The sequence below is a fragment of the Pristis pectinata genome, chromosome 14, assembly GCF_009764475.1.
Source record: "Pristis pectinata isolate sPriPec2 chromosome 14, sPriPec2.1.pri, whole genome shotgun sequence".
NCBI lineage: Eukaryota > Metazoa > Chordata > Chondrichthyes > Rhinopristiformes > Pristidae > Pristis > Pristis pectinata.
In genome coordinates, this window is record NC_067418.1 from 21,922,280 (window position 1) to 21,937,058 (window position 14,779).

General features: G+C 41.5%; 1 protein-coding gene across 3 annotated transcripts in view; it reads left to right on the plus strand.

The window, feature by feature from the left end:
- lrrc4ca (leucine rich repeat containing 4C, genome duplicate a) overlaps positions 1 to 14,779 on the plus strand; it is a 707,523-nt gene that overhangs the window by 468,206 nt on the left and 224,538 nt on the right. For all 3 annotated transcript variants that reach the window (XR_007957431.1, XM_052029189.1, XM_052029188.1), the window contains one exon: positions 8,379 to 8,440. The gene's annotated coding sequence lies outside the window, so the exon portion shown is untranslated. The remainder of the gene's footprint in view (positions 1 to 8,378; positions 8,441 to 14,779) is intronic.

Here is a 14,779-nt window from a genome sequence, read left to right on the forward strand (position 1 = left end):
TACAAATAATGATCCTGTGAAGCATGTACAGGATTTAACTGTGACAAATGTTTTGTAGCATTGTCTTGCTGTTGATATTATTAAGCAATTAATCAAAATTTAGCTCTTCTTTGCAATGCAGTGATAATGCAGGAAGATCTTTATGTCCCCAAGTCCCTTAAGGAAAATTATATTTTTATAAAAGCTCAATGCCTTTTATACACACTTTGAAAGGAGAATAACACCACGCCTATGTGAATCCCCACAGCATCCGGTGACCCTGTGATCTCTGTCTTGGAGGCCAGTATTGGTATTGGTTTATTATTGTCACTTGTACCGAGGTACAGTGAAAAGCTTGTCTTACAAACCGATCGTACAGGTCAACTCATTACACAGTGCAGTTACATTGAGTCAGTACAAAGTGCATTGATGTAGTACAGGTAAAAACAATAACAGTACAGAGTAAAGTGTCACAGCTACAGAGAAAGTGCAGTGCAATAAGGTGCAAGGTCACAACAAGGTAGATTCATGAGGTCATAGTCCATCTCATTGTATAAGCGAGGCTGTTCAATAATCTTATCACAGTGGGGTAGAAGCTGTCCTTAACTCTGGTGGTATGTGCCTTCAGGCTCCTGTACCTTCTACCCGATGGAAGAGGAGAGAAGAGAGAATGTCCTGGGTGGGTGGGGTCTTTGATTATGCTGGCTGCTTCACCAAGACAGTGAGAGGTAAAGATAAGAGTCCAAGGAGGGGAGGCTGGTGTCCGTGATGCGCTGGGCTGTGTCCACACTCTCTGCAGTTTCTTGCGGTCCTGGACAGAGCAGTTGCCGTACCAAGCCATGATACATCTAGTTAGGAGAACACTCCTTCAAGAGGGTGAACCCTTGCCAGCACCTGCCTCAACTGTGTAGCTGACTGGTACTGGAAACCTGTGCTGACCAACTGGCTGGAGTGTTCAAGGACACCTTCAACTTCTCACTGCTACAGTCGGAGGATGCCACCTGCTTCAAAAGGACAGCAATCATACCGGTGCTCAAGAAGAGCAGGGTGAGCTGCCTCAATAACTATCAACCGGTAGCACTCACAGCTAACATAATGAAATGCTTTGAGACGTTGATTAGAATTAAGTTCTGCCCGAGCAAGGATCACCGACCGCCCCAACAGGTTTACAGCGAACGCAATCTCACAGGCTCTCCACTTGGCTTTGGAGCACCTAGACTACAGCAAAACATTCATCAGGCTGCCGTTTATCAATTACAGCTTGGCATTCAATACCATCATCCCCTCAGTATTAATCATTAAGCTTCAAAATCTGGGCCTCTGTACCTCCCTCTGCAACTGGATCCTCAACTTTCTCATCGGGAGACCACAGTCAGTATGGATTGGTGATAACATCTCTTCCTCACTGACAATCAACACAGGCGCACCTCAAGGATGCATGCTTAGCCCACTACTCTACTCTCTCTACACTCATGACTGTATGGCTAGGCACAGGTGAAATGCCATTCATAAAATCGCAGATGACATCACTGTTGTTCGTAAAATCTCAGATGGCAATGAGAAGGTGTACAGGAGTGAGGTAGATCAGCTGGTTGGGTGGTGTCGCAACAACAACCTCGTACTCCACATCAGCAAGACCAAGGAATTGATTGTAGACTTCAGGAAGGGGAAGTCGGGAGAACACACATCAGTCCACATTGAGGGGTCAGCGGTGGAAAGGCTGAGCAGTTTCAAGTTCCTGGGCATCAACATCTCGGAGGATCTATCCTGGACCCAATACACCGATGCAATCACGAAGATGGCATGCCAGTGGTTGTACTTCATTAGGAGTTTGTGGAGATTTGGTATGTCACCAAACATTCTTGCAAATTTCTGTAGTTGTACAGTTGAGAGCATTCTGACTGGTTGCTTCACAGCCTGGTATAGAGGCTCCAATGCACAGGATGGCAAGAAGCTGCAGAAGGTTGTTGACTCAGCCAGCTCCATCACAGGCACAACCTTACCCACCATCGAGGATATCTTTGAGAGGCAGTGCCTCAAGAAGGCGGCATCCATCATTGAGTACCCTCACCACCCTCTTCTCATTATTACCATCGGGGAGGAGGTACAGGGGCCTGAAAACCCACACTTAATGATTCAGGAGCAGCTCTTCCCCTCTATCATCAGATTTCTGAACAGTCTATGAACCCATGAACAGTACCTCATTGTTCCATTTATTTGTACTATTTATTTATTTTGTATTTATAGCTATTTTTGTCTTCTCACTGTACTGCTGCTGCAAAACAACAAATTTCACATCATATGTCAGTGATAATAAACCTGATTCTGATTCTAATTCTGAAACACAATTTAAACTAATTCATTGCTAGATTGTTAGACTCTTCAAGTGATGTATATTAGAAATGGGATGTTTGCATGAAGGCTAAGGATTAAATTTATTGAAACAATTTTGATATGAATAATTCGGAAGAGGCGTTTGGCTCTCAAGTAGAGAAAGCTTGTAGAAAGTATGTGAGGGAGGGTAGGCAGGTAATACTGAAGGGACGTGCTCAGACCGATGGTTTGAGATATGTCTATTTTAACGCGAGGAGTATTGTGAACAAGGCGGATGAGCTGAGAGCTTGGATAAATACTTGGAGCTACGATGTGGTGGCCATTACAGAGACTTGGGTGGCTCAGGGACAGGAATGGTTACTTCAAGTGCCGGGTTTTAGATGTTTCAGAAAGGACAGGGAGGGAGGCAAAAGAGGTGGGGGAGTGGCACTGCTGATCAGAGATAGTGTCACGGTTGCAGAAACGGTGGACATCATGGAGGGATTGTCTGCGGAGTCTCTGTGGGTGGAGGTTAGGAACAGGAAGGGGTCAATAACTTTACTGGATGTTTTTTATGGGCCGCCCAATAGTAACAGGGATATCGAGGAGCAGATAGGGAAACAGATCCTAGAAAGGTGTGATAATAACAGAGTTGTTGTGATAGGAGATTTTAATTTCCCAAATATCGATTGGCATCTCCAGACAGCAAGGGGTTTAGATGGGGTGGAGTTTGTCAAGTGTGTTCAGGAAGGCTTTTTGACACAATATGTGGATAAGCCTACAAGAGGAGAGGCTGTGCTTGATTTGGTATTGGGAAATGAACCTGGTCAGGTGTCAGACCTCTCAGTGGGAGAGCATTTTGGAGATAGTGATCATAATTCTGTCTCCTTTACAATAGCATTGGAGATGGGAACAGACAGATTAGAAAGGTGTTTAGTTGGAGTAAAGGGAATTATGAGGCTCTCAGACAGGAAACTGGAAGCTTAAATTGGGAACAGATGTTCTCAGGGAAAAGTACAGAAGAAATGTGGCAAATATTCAGGGGATATTTGTGTAGAGTTCTGCATAGGCATGTTCCATTGAGACAGGGAAGTTACGGTAGGATACAGGAACTGTGGTGTACAAAGGCTGTAATAAATCTAGTCAAAAGGAAAAGAAAGCTTACAAAAGGTTTCAGAGAGCTAGGTGATGTTAGAGATCTGGAAGAGTATAAGGCTAACAGGAAGGAGCTTAAGAAGGAAATTAGGAGAGCCAGAAGGGGGCATGAGAAGGCCTTGGTGGGCAGGATTAAGGAAAACCCCAAGCCATTCTACAAATATGTGAAGAGCAAGAGGGTAAGATGTGAAAGAATAGGACCTATCAAGTGCATCAGTGGGAAAGTGTGTATGGATCCAGAAGAAATAGCAGAAGGTACTTAATGAATACTTTACATCAGCATTCACTATGGAAAAAGATCTTGGTGATTGTACTGAGGACTTGCAGCAGGCTGAAAAGCTTGAGCATGTAGATATTAAGAAAGAGGAGGTGCTGGAGCTTTTGGAAAGCATCAAGTTGGATAAGTCACCGGGACCAGACGAGATGTACCCCAGGATACCGTGGGAGGTGAGGGAGGAGATTGCGGAGCCTCTGGCGATGATCTTTGCATCGTCAATGGAGACGAGAAAGGTTCCAGAGGATTGGAGGTTTGCAGATGTTGTTCCCTTATTCAAGAAAGGGATTAGAGATAGCCCAGGAAATTATAGACCAGTGAGTCTTCCTTCAGCGGTTGATAAGTTGATGGATAAAATCCTGAGAGGCTGGATCTATGAATATTTAGAGAGGTATAATATGATTAGGAATAGTCAGCATGGCTTTGTCAGGGGCAGGTCCTGCCTTACGAGCCTGATTGAATTTTTTGAGGAGGTGACTAAACACATTGATGAAGGAAGAGCAATAAATTTAGTGTAGATGGATTTCAGCAAGGCATTTGATAAGGTACCCCATGCAAGGCTTATTGAGAAAGTAAGGAGGCATGGGATCCAAGGGGACATTGATTTGTGGATCCAGAACTGGCTGGCCCACAGAAGACAAAGAGTGGTTGTTGACAGGTCATATTCTGCATGGAGGTCGGTGACCAGCGGTGTACCTCAGGGATCTGTTCTTGGACCCTTACTCTTTGTGATTTTTATAAACAACCTGCATGAGGAAGTGGAGGGATGGGTTAGTAAGCTTACTGATGACACAAAGGTTGGAGGTGTTGTCGATAGTGGGGAGGGCTGTCAGAGGTTACAGCGGGACATAGATAGGATGCAAAACTGGGCTGAGAAGTGGCAGATGGAGTTCAACCCAGATAAATGTGAAGTGGTTCATTTTGGTAGGTCAAATATGATGGCAGAATATAGTATTAATGGTAAGACTCTTGGCAGTGTGGAGGATCAAAGGAATCTTGGGGTCTGAGTCTACAGGATGCTCAAAGCAACTGCACAGGTTGACTCTGTGGTTAAGAAGGCATATGGTGTATTGTCCTTCATCAATCGTGGAATCGAATTTAGGAGCCGAGAGGTAATGTTGCAGCTATGCAGGACCCTGGTCAGACCCCACTTGGAGTACTGTGCTCAGTTCTGGTCGCCTCACTACAGGAAGGATGTGGAAGCCATTGAAAGGGTGCAAAGGAGATTTACAAGGATGCTGCCTGGATTGGGGAGCATGCCTTATGAAAACAGGTTGAGGGAACTCGACCTTTTCTCCTTGGAGCGACCAAGGATGAGGAGGGACCTGATAGAGGTGTATAAGATGATGAGAGGCATTGATTATGCCGATAGTCAGGGGCTTTTTCCCAGGGCTGAAATGGTTTCCACAAGAGGACACAGGTTTAAAGTGCTGGGGAGTAGATATAGAGGAGTTTTTTACTCAGAGAGTGGTGAGTGCATGGAATGGGCTGCCGGCAACGGTGGTGGAGGCGGATACGATAGGGTCTTTTAAGATTCTTTTGGATAGGTACATGGAGCTTAGAAAAATAGAGGGCTATGGGTAAGCCTAGTAATTTCTTAGGGACATGTTTGGCTCAGCTTTGTGGGCCAAAGGGCCTGAATTGTGCTGTAGGTTTTCTATGTTTCTATGTTTCTATTGGCTTTAACATCAATGTTCAGAAAACAACAACTGATTTGACAACATAAGATGTCAGACCATGAGAAGTGAGAACTGGAGAGCACAATTCAGCTCCTCAGGACTACTCTGCCATTCAATAGAATCGTGGCTGATTTAACATTCCTCGTTTACTTTTCCCATTACCCTCGATTTCCTTCCTAATTAGACCTATCTCAGCCTTAAATATACATACGGATTCTGCCCTTATAGCTGTCTGTGGCAAGGAGTTCCAAAGACTCATAACCCTCTGAGAGAAGAACTTCTTCCTTGTCTCTGTCATAAATGGCTGCCCCCTTTTCTGAGACCATGTCTTCTGGGTATGGGCCCTCCCATGAGAGGAAATATCCTCTCAGTATTTACCCTGTCTCGCCCCAAAGAATCTTACATGCTTCAACAAGATTGCCTCTCATTCTTCTTAAATCCAGTGAGTAAAGTCCCAACCTATTGTTTAATATTATCCAGGGTTTTTTTAATTGTCAATTAATTTACTGCTACTTGAAACCTGGAGGTAGAGTTTCTGCTTTTTGATTAATTGAATATTTGCCTGCATATTGAACTTGAGATTGTGCTAGTTTTCCAAAGTGAAGTTACAAAACAGCAAATGCTGGACATACTCACAAGGTCAGGAAATGTCTGCTGTAAGAGAAACAGTTTCAGGTTGATGACCTTTCATCAAAGCTCAAGTTGTTTAAGTTCAGGCTCAAACGGATTTTGCAAAATGGCATATGTAAAATCTTCCATCAGTCAGTGTAACTGCACAGCAATTAGCGGAAGCTTGACATGCTGATTAATTTGATGTGGAGGCACAGACAATGCCCTGGGCAAGGCCTGCTTGCAGCACTATGTTCTCTATACCACTGTAAAAGATTAGATATTCATTTTATGACAGACAAAACTTGTGCTTGAAATTTCGTGATCTTTTCTCCTGGTTTGCCCAGGTGTGGTCAATTGCCCCTGGGTGGGGGGAGGAGGAAAACAGCATGACCTAGTGGATATTCTACCTCATAATATATACTTGGCCTGATCTTCCCCTGAGATCTACAAGGATCTGCTGGCAGTTATGTCCATTATTGGATATTCCTGAATGGAGGCAGTAGTAAAGTCTTATGCACAGCAGGGCGCTGGGCATGGGGCAACAGAACTCAACCAGTGGACTCCTCCTGGAACTCAGCAAGGCAATGCAAACTGCTGCAGATTTCCCAGCTATTAGGCTGGGACAGGCGCAGGGACTCTCAAGCTGGGAAAACTACCCGCTGAGCCTCCGCCAGCTTAACCTGGTGAATACATGCGGAGGCCATTAAAGTGAATGAGAGAAATCAGCTGCAGGGCGGAAGATAGGTTGGTCTTTTTGTTTGATTTAATTGTCATTTAAAATGTTTGTTACATTTGTGTGCAATCTCTTTTATCAAATAGTATTAATTTTTTAAGCATTACTTTGGCCACTTAACAGGTCCTGGGTGATTTTTAATGTTCATGAATCTCAAAAATGCTTATTAGCCTAGCCAGCCACTTCCATGCCCCTTGCTCCACTGTGCCAAACCAATGACCTGGAATATACAACAGATGTGGGAGGTGTAAGTTATTAACTTTAGTGTTGTAGGAGCATGAGAGGTTGGGTCAGTTGGAGGTTTGTACATTTGTCACTTATTCCAAAATGATGTGTTGTTCAAAAAAATGGCAGGTGTGCATTACTGAAAATCACACAAGCATATACAAAGCTTTGGTACCTAAAGTTAAATCTGTGCAGTGACAAGCTAATGTTCATGCATAAACCGGGACTGCAGGGTTTTCACTACTGCTCTTCTTTGACATGGTGCCATGGGACTAGGGCCACTTGAAGGAGCATCAACCTTTTTCTCTCTCCACACACGCTGCCTGACTTGCTGAATATTTCCAGCATTTTTCATTTTCACATGTCGAATTCCCTGACCCCATCTCATCTTATTTCCATTGTGCCTTGAGATCAGTTTGAATTCTATTTGTCCTGACAACCATTTCCGGTAATAGCTTGTCGTCATGAAAATCAGAACAAATGTGCAGTTAATTTGCACTGCAGGAAATGGGTGGCTGAATTCAACCAGAAGAAGCACCAGACTTCAAGACAGGGTCCCAGGTGTCAAGAAATGGCCTGAAATCACACCAAAATTAAACAGCTGGTGCAAATTTTCTGACTTTCTAATAGCATCTCTATTTTTGCCTTTTGATATAGAGGGAATAGAAGACTTTTATTCATTCTCAGGATTTCAGTTTGCTAACAAAACCAGTATATATTGCCTGTCATCGGTTGCTTGAATTCATGGTGGTGAGACACCTTGAAATGCTCATGTTATTTAATCAACTGTGTGACTTGCCTAGCCATTTCAGAGGGCAGGTAAGATACAACCACATTGTTGTGGGGTTTTGGCCAGACTAGGTGAGAAATGAAAATTTCCTTTCCTAAAGAGACATTATTGAACCAGGTGAGATTTCAAAACAGTCCTGTAGATTCATGGCTATCATTATCAATGCTAGTTCTTATTTCCTATTTATTTAATTCACTGAATTTAAATGCCCTGACCATTGTGGTGGAATTTGGATTCATATCTCCAGATCATTAGTTCAGGGCTCTTGGTTGCTACCCAGTAACCGAACCTCCACGCTTCTTACAAATACAAGTGCTCAAACAATTTATAGATCACAATTCTGATCATTAATATGTTTGGACAATATATCGCATTATCACATGTTGCCTATAACCTTTTGACTTCTATGTATGATCTTCTTTCATCAGATGGAGTTCAGGCTCATACTAATTGGAGAGAAAATATTAAAAACAGTGGCATCTTACAAGTGTGGAAGTTTGTATTTGGACAGACATGGAAAATGAGATATACTCATGGGATTGTATAATTTTTATATACCAGAAGGAAGTGGAGTTGAAAATCTTTGTTCATTAATGTTTGTTTTGATTTTCTCTGCAGATTATCATTCATCCAGATTCCACAGCCTGCACAGTTTGTCTGGTGAATGCGAGTTGAACACAGTGAGTGAATCTTGCTGTTGTATGGTTACGGTACTGAGCATTGTTAATATATTGTAATTTGCAAGAGAAGAAGCCACGTTTAGGCCTGCATGGTGTGCTTTTCCTTGTTCTTTTAATCAAAATTACTGGTTAACAGAATATCCTTTGTCCCTTTGGCACAATTCACAACCCTCTTTGTTGTTCTGTTGCTTTTCATTGTATAACCTGCAATGAAAGTTGTGTTACTTTGCACCTGCACCCTTGTTCACAGTGATCTGAGCAGAACTTGTTGTGCAGAGAATATCTTATTAAATATCCATGAAGTGCTTGCTTATTTCCAATTTGCATTCTGGCAGAGTGTCGGTGTTGAGTGTCATGTAAATATATCAGCAAATAGAAGGGTGCAGAAGAATTCACAAAACAGCTGTAAAGGTTTTGCCATTTAGTCTTTCTGCTCTGGCTTCTTCCAACACTGCAAAGTGGCACAATGATATGGGGGCAGAGAGAGTTAATCTGTACAAGATTGGAGAAATGTATCCATATATGAAATGAGACTGAAACTAATATTAATTCTGAAATCATTGAAGTGGCAATTTCAGGTCTTCCTCTCAATGCTTGAATTTTGTGCAATTTAAATCATGTAAAATTCAGCAAGGAACAAATTATTCCACTGTGTATGCTCTCTGCCAGTTCATCTTAATTGCCCCTATCATAAATACAGAAGTGGAGCCAACATGTGTGGCTGGGGACAGTAACTTAGATGAAAATATGTGCTTCTTGGCATCAAATTAAATTTTGTTGGAGTCATCTCATTTCTGAAGATGCTTGCCAGCATCAGGCTGATAGGTTATGTGTTTTCTCTCGCTTATTTGCAAAATGGGACTCAAAATGCCACCTAATATTCAGCATAAATTATTTACATGATGAAGATCTCCCCAGATAAGAAGCATCTGTTTCCTGCTGTTTTAGATGTTTGAACAGATTACATAATCTATGCATTGTACAAGAAAAATGGAAAGTTTTCATAAAGGGAAAAATATATAAATGCTGTCCTAATCTCAGAACACACTGAGTGCAAAACCGATAACAAAGTCATTTTTCAAGTGTAATCACACAGAGAAATGCAGCAAAGTCCTTCTTCAGGCAAGGAGCTAAATAGCCAGATCTTTTAATTAGTTTGTCTGAAGAATAAATATTAGTTTGTATTCTTTGTCGTCCTTTAAATAATGCCATCTTGATCTTGTATATCTGTCCAAGAGGGCAGATCAGACTATAGTTTAACTGTTTACGTAAAAGACAGCTCCTCCAACAATCCCTTAGCACCGCACTGGTTCTTAAACTCATGACATTCTGATCGATATAGTGCTATCACTGAGCCAAGGCTGACACTTTACTTAATTACAATTGAAAATACTTCTCAATAAACATATAGATCATGTAATTCTAACTGCCATTACTCTAACATGAGCTAATTTTAAGGAAAAACAGAGATACATTTATATGGCACACTTGATGATCCCAGGACATCCAAAGTGCTTTACAGCTAATGAAATATTTATCAGTGTGACCACTGTTGTAGTACACCATGCAATTTACTACATTGCCGCACTCTGCCTTCACTGGTGAGTGAAGCCAGTTTAAGACAGAGGAAATACAAAAGGTGAGAGGTTGAAGCCCATTGTTGCCTGACACAGATTCTTTCCATATCTAAAGGTCCATGAAATCAGAGCAGTTGATTGTTCGCTCTATTTTTTCTTTGACGTTTTTCTTCCATAAATGTTTTACATAAAATTGGAAAGATTCAGTATCGATAAAGTAGTTTGGCATTGAGCTCAAAGTGTCCTGATATTTCGTAGATTACTTTTCATAAACCCACATGATGCTGAATTAGATAGCCCCTGAAAATAAGGATCATGATATGTAATTAACCAGCACCCATTGGAACCAGTACAGGCAGCAGTCCAAACACCTGCTGCTTGCTCATTATAATAATTTCACCTCATTTCGATTCACAAGCATGATCCTGAGCTTCCAGTGACCAATGACTTTAAGACCTTTCTGTCTTAAGCCTCTTGTATCATACCAGTAACCTGAGGATAAGCAAGATGACCATCACTTTATCTTTTAATGAGGCATTTTACAGCCTTCTGGATTCAAAACTTAGTTCTGATTTAAGGTAATGATTCTGCCCCTTCCATTTACAACTTCTCAGGAACTTTCCTTTGTTTATTCACATCCCATTACCATCCTCACAAAATCATCCCTTTTCATCACATATTCTCCCTGCCTTCCACCTTATCATGGATGTTCTGCTTTACTCTTCCCACCCCTCCATTTTCGCTGTCATTGACCTCAAGGTGAACTCCATAGATGCTGCCCGACCTGCTGAGTTTCTGGTTTTATTTTGCTTTTCCATGCCTGGTTCAATATTGTGTATTCTGAGGAATAAAATCCTGTGCTAATGTTCTAATGATTTAATGAGTAACCTAATGTTAAGTCACTAAGATGATTATTCCAAAAAAAACAGTGCCGTTTCCAAAACCAAAAGATCAATACACCCATAGCCACTGTAATTTTTTAGTAGTAAGTGAAAAACAAATTAATGATGTTTTTCAGCATAGATAGGAAATATACAATTCACGATGGGTCTATGTCATTACTAGGTCTGGTGTTGAGCGATGGTATGATTTCCCACATAACATCAATACACAGCATGTGGCCTGCACATTTTCCTAAAGACTCAATAAAAAGTGTGCATACAATTCACTGAAAATAGCTACAGGATCACACAGACCTCACCAAAACAGCTGCTTGAGTTTGTATGTCTTTGTACAGCAAACAAATTCCACTTTTCTCAAATATGTAATTGAATTTCAGCAAAGTGTTTTATTTTTTCCCCATCTAATGCCGAGCTTACCAATGAACTATTAAATATCAATCACCTTAAATCATGTACCACCACAGGGGAGCTCTATATTTATCCTGGGCATGATTTGCCTCTGAATTGTGCCTCATAGGAAATTTTCTATAAATTATACAAAGAATAATCAATGCAAATGTGTGATATTACGTATCTTTTCATAGTTTATTGCAGCATTTCTGTACTGCAGCACTAAGTGTAATTAAGTTTCCATTTTAATTTTTCCTCAGGCAAACTATAATAACACCAAAATTGCAATGAGTTTATCCCACTGTCTGTGGGAGCTGATAGGCTGCATTCTGTGAAATCTGGAATTTTAAAACAATTTCTCCCAAAGTAATGTGTTCAATTCTGTGTTTGTTGTCTGCCTGGGGATATAATTTATATTTGTAGCTGATAAGACTTGACATTTAGATGATTATAAAGTTTATAATTAATCTTGGTCCTTTCCCAAATGTTCCATTTCCAACATAATTCATACATTTTTGTTAACAACACAGTAACCCAGTTTCTTTGTGTGGGAGCAGTAATTCATAGCACTGACCATCAGCTCTTCCCACATATTGAGGGTTCTGAAAAATTTGGTTGGCTCAAGTCAGATTGACCAGTAATTTCTAATGAGGACTATTATTAGTGTAGGAATTTACATAATCTTCCTTGACATGTATGAGGTACTTATCTTGCAATCTTCAGAAGATTTTCAGCTGCTCTGTGTGAGAAATAATGGTCTTGAATTCAGAAAAAAATGACTAATTTTGCCATCCCGGGAAACCTGTCAGCTCCAACGTTACCAGTACAAATCTTCAATGACACAATTGCCCTGACCTGGTATCTTACCTAACTGCTTGTCTGCTTGAGTTAGCTACTTGGTCAGAGATGGAGCATCATACCTCTTACTGATGGTGAGTATATGGATAAACACATTAAGGTTTTTTGTGTGAAACAATGCATTAACAAATAAATAGGCCAGCTTGCTGCTAACAAATAAATGCAGTCATTCCCAGTAGTCCCTTCGGAAAAGGAAAATAAGCCTTTTTGGTTATAATTACCTCAGAAGGCAGGTGTGACAGAAGGGAGACTTCCCTTTTACTTTCCAATAGCAAAAAAATAAATTGATGACGTATTTTAAGTTAACACATCATTAATGGATAACACATAAACACCAAAACCATAATAGAAATACACGTTATCAAAGTTGTTTTGCAGTTTAATCAAAAGATAGAGATCTTCCTTTAAAGAATATATCAAGACCTGACAAAAAAAAATCAAAGCTCATGATTGCAAGTATAAGGCAGTAAATCTGGAAAAAACAGCGGGTGAGGAAGATCACAATGGATATCAAACCAAAAGGAAGAAATTGGGATGTCAGTGAAAAAGATGGACAGGACTACAGAGAAGATTGGACTAAACTGACAGGATATTGGCGATATTAGATAAGAGGCCAATGAGTAGTTCAGGGAGGAAGTAGGAAGAAGATCGTGGACTAGAGACAAACTTGAGGTTATCAATGAGAAGACCATTGTGAATGGGCAGGGAGAAATCCAATGAGATAGAGGAAAGTAGGAGATCAGTGTGGGTAAGGTTTGGCAGTGTACACTGAGTAATCTGAGGTCGTTGAAGCAAGTTGAAAGGGCAATGAGGGTGTTGTCTTACTGAGGAAGGTAGAGTGTGCCGGGGTGAACATTAATGGTGTTAACAGTATATCTTGGTAAACAACAATCTACCTTAAAGGAAAATGAGCCATCCTGTTTAAATCTTCACTGCTCAAGTCCCTGGTTCAGTATCTTTAAGTAATGCAGGAATGGACATTAATCCTCCTGGTAAAGCCTGTTCTTGTCAAGGAGCACACCTTTTGCGAGATAGAATGGAAGCATTGAGGTTCTGCAGCTCTGAAATTCCAGAACATACACAAACCTTTGACAATTTATTAGTTATCCATGCAAACGTTTTCAGGCTTAATTTTTAATCAGATTTTGCCAATAATATCTGTGCCAGTTGGAAGTAGAACCACGGTGTTTTTGTTAGTGCTGAACATTTTTGAATTATTTCTCCTACTCAGAAATGTGTGTTGTTATGCCAGATCTTGAGAACAGCTTGGAGCAAAATTATGTTTGGACATAAATACCATGCTAAGGTTCTAGTTTTCACCATGATGATACAGTCCTGTTCATCTCATGTTCTGTGTGGCACATCTGGGACACTGCACTAAAAATACACAAGTGTAATTTCCAAGATAATTGGGACAAGATTCCTGTCAAAGGAAAGGCTCCAACTTTAAAATACATCCTTGTTCAATGACAAAATAAAATGAAGAAATCATCAACTTGATGAGGACGTCATTATAACTTTTCTGTTACTTTAGATCATAGGTGGAAACATGAAACAAATGACAGCTGCCTCTATACCTCCTCCCTTACCACCATTCAGGGCCCTAACCAGTCCTTCCAGGTGAGGCAGCACTTCACATGTGAATCCACGGGTGTCATTTATTGCATCCGGTGTTCCTGGTGCGGCTTCCTCTATATTGCTGAGATCCAACGCAGATTGGGGGACCGCTTCATCGAGCACCTTTGCTCCATCCGCCGCAACAGCCAGGATCTCCCAGTGGCCAGCCATGTTAATTCCACTTCCCATTCCCACACCGACATGTCTGTCTACAGCCTCCTGTACTGCCAAATTGAGGTGAGACACAGATTAGAGGAACAACACCTCATATTCCGTATTGGTAGTCTCCAACCTGATGGCATCAACATCAACTTCGCTAATTTGCAGTAACCACTCCCTTCTGTCTCTACCAACCCCACCCCCCCCCCCCCCCCCCGTTTGTTTTCCCTTATCCCTCTGGGCCCTTTACCCATTCTCTTTCCCCTCCCCGCCCTCATGACCTGCCCGTCACTCACACCTTCCTCCCTCTGGTTCCCCACTCCTTCCCTTTATTCCATGGTCTACTGTTCTCTCCTATCAGATTCCATCTTTTTTAGCTCTTTGCCTCTTCCACCTCCCAGCTTCTCACATCATTTGCACTCCCCCCCCCTCACCCACCTACCTTCTCCCTCTCACCTGGATTCACCTATCACGTGCCAGCTTGTGCTCCTCCCCTCCCCCTACCCTTTAATTCTGGCTTCTGCCCTCTTTCTTTCCAGTCCTGATGAAGGATCTCAGCCTGAAATGTCAACTGTTCATTTCCCTCCATAGATGCTGCCTGACCTGCTGAGTCCCTCCAGCATTTTGTGTGTGTTGCTCCAGATTTCCAGCATCTGCAGTCTCTCTTATGTCACCATTGAGTTTTGTTTATTTTGGTATTTTGCATGACCAATTGCTGCACAAATACTAACAATGTTGAATGAATGTTGAAAGGTGAATGAAATCAATGTCCACCTCCCCCACTCCCCCCAGAAAAAAAAATTGTTGTCTCCCTTCATTTCTGTCTACACGACCAA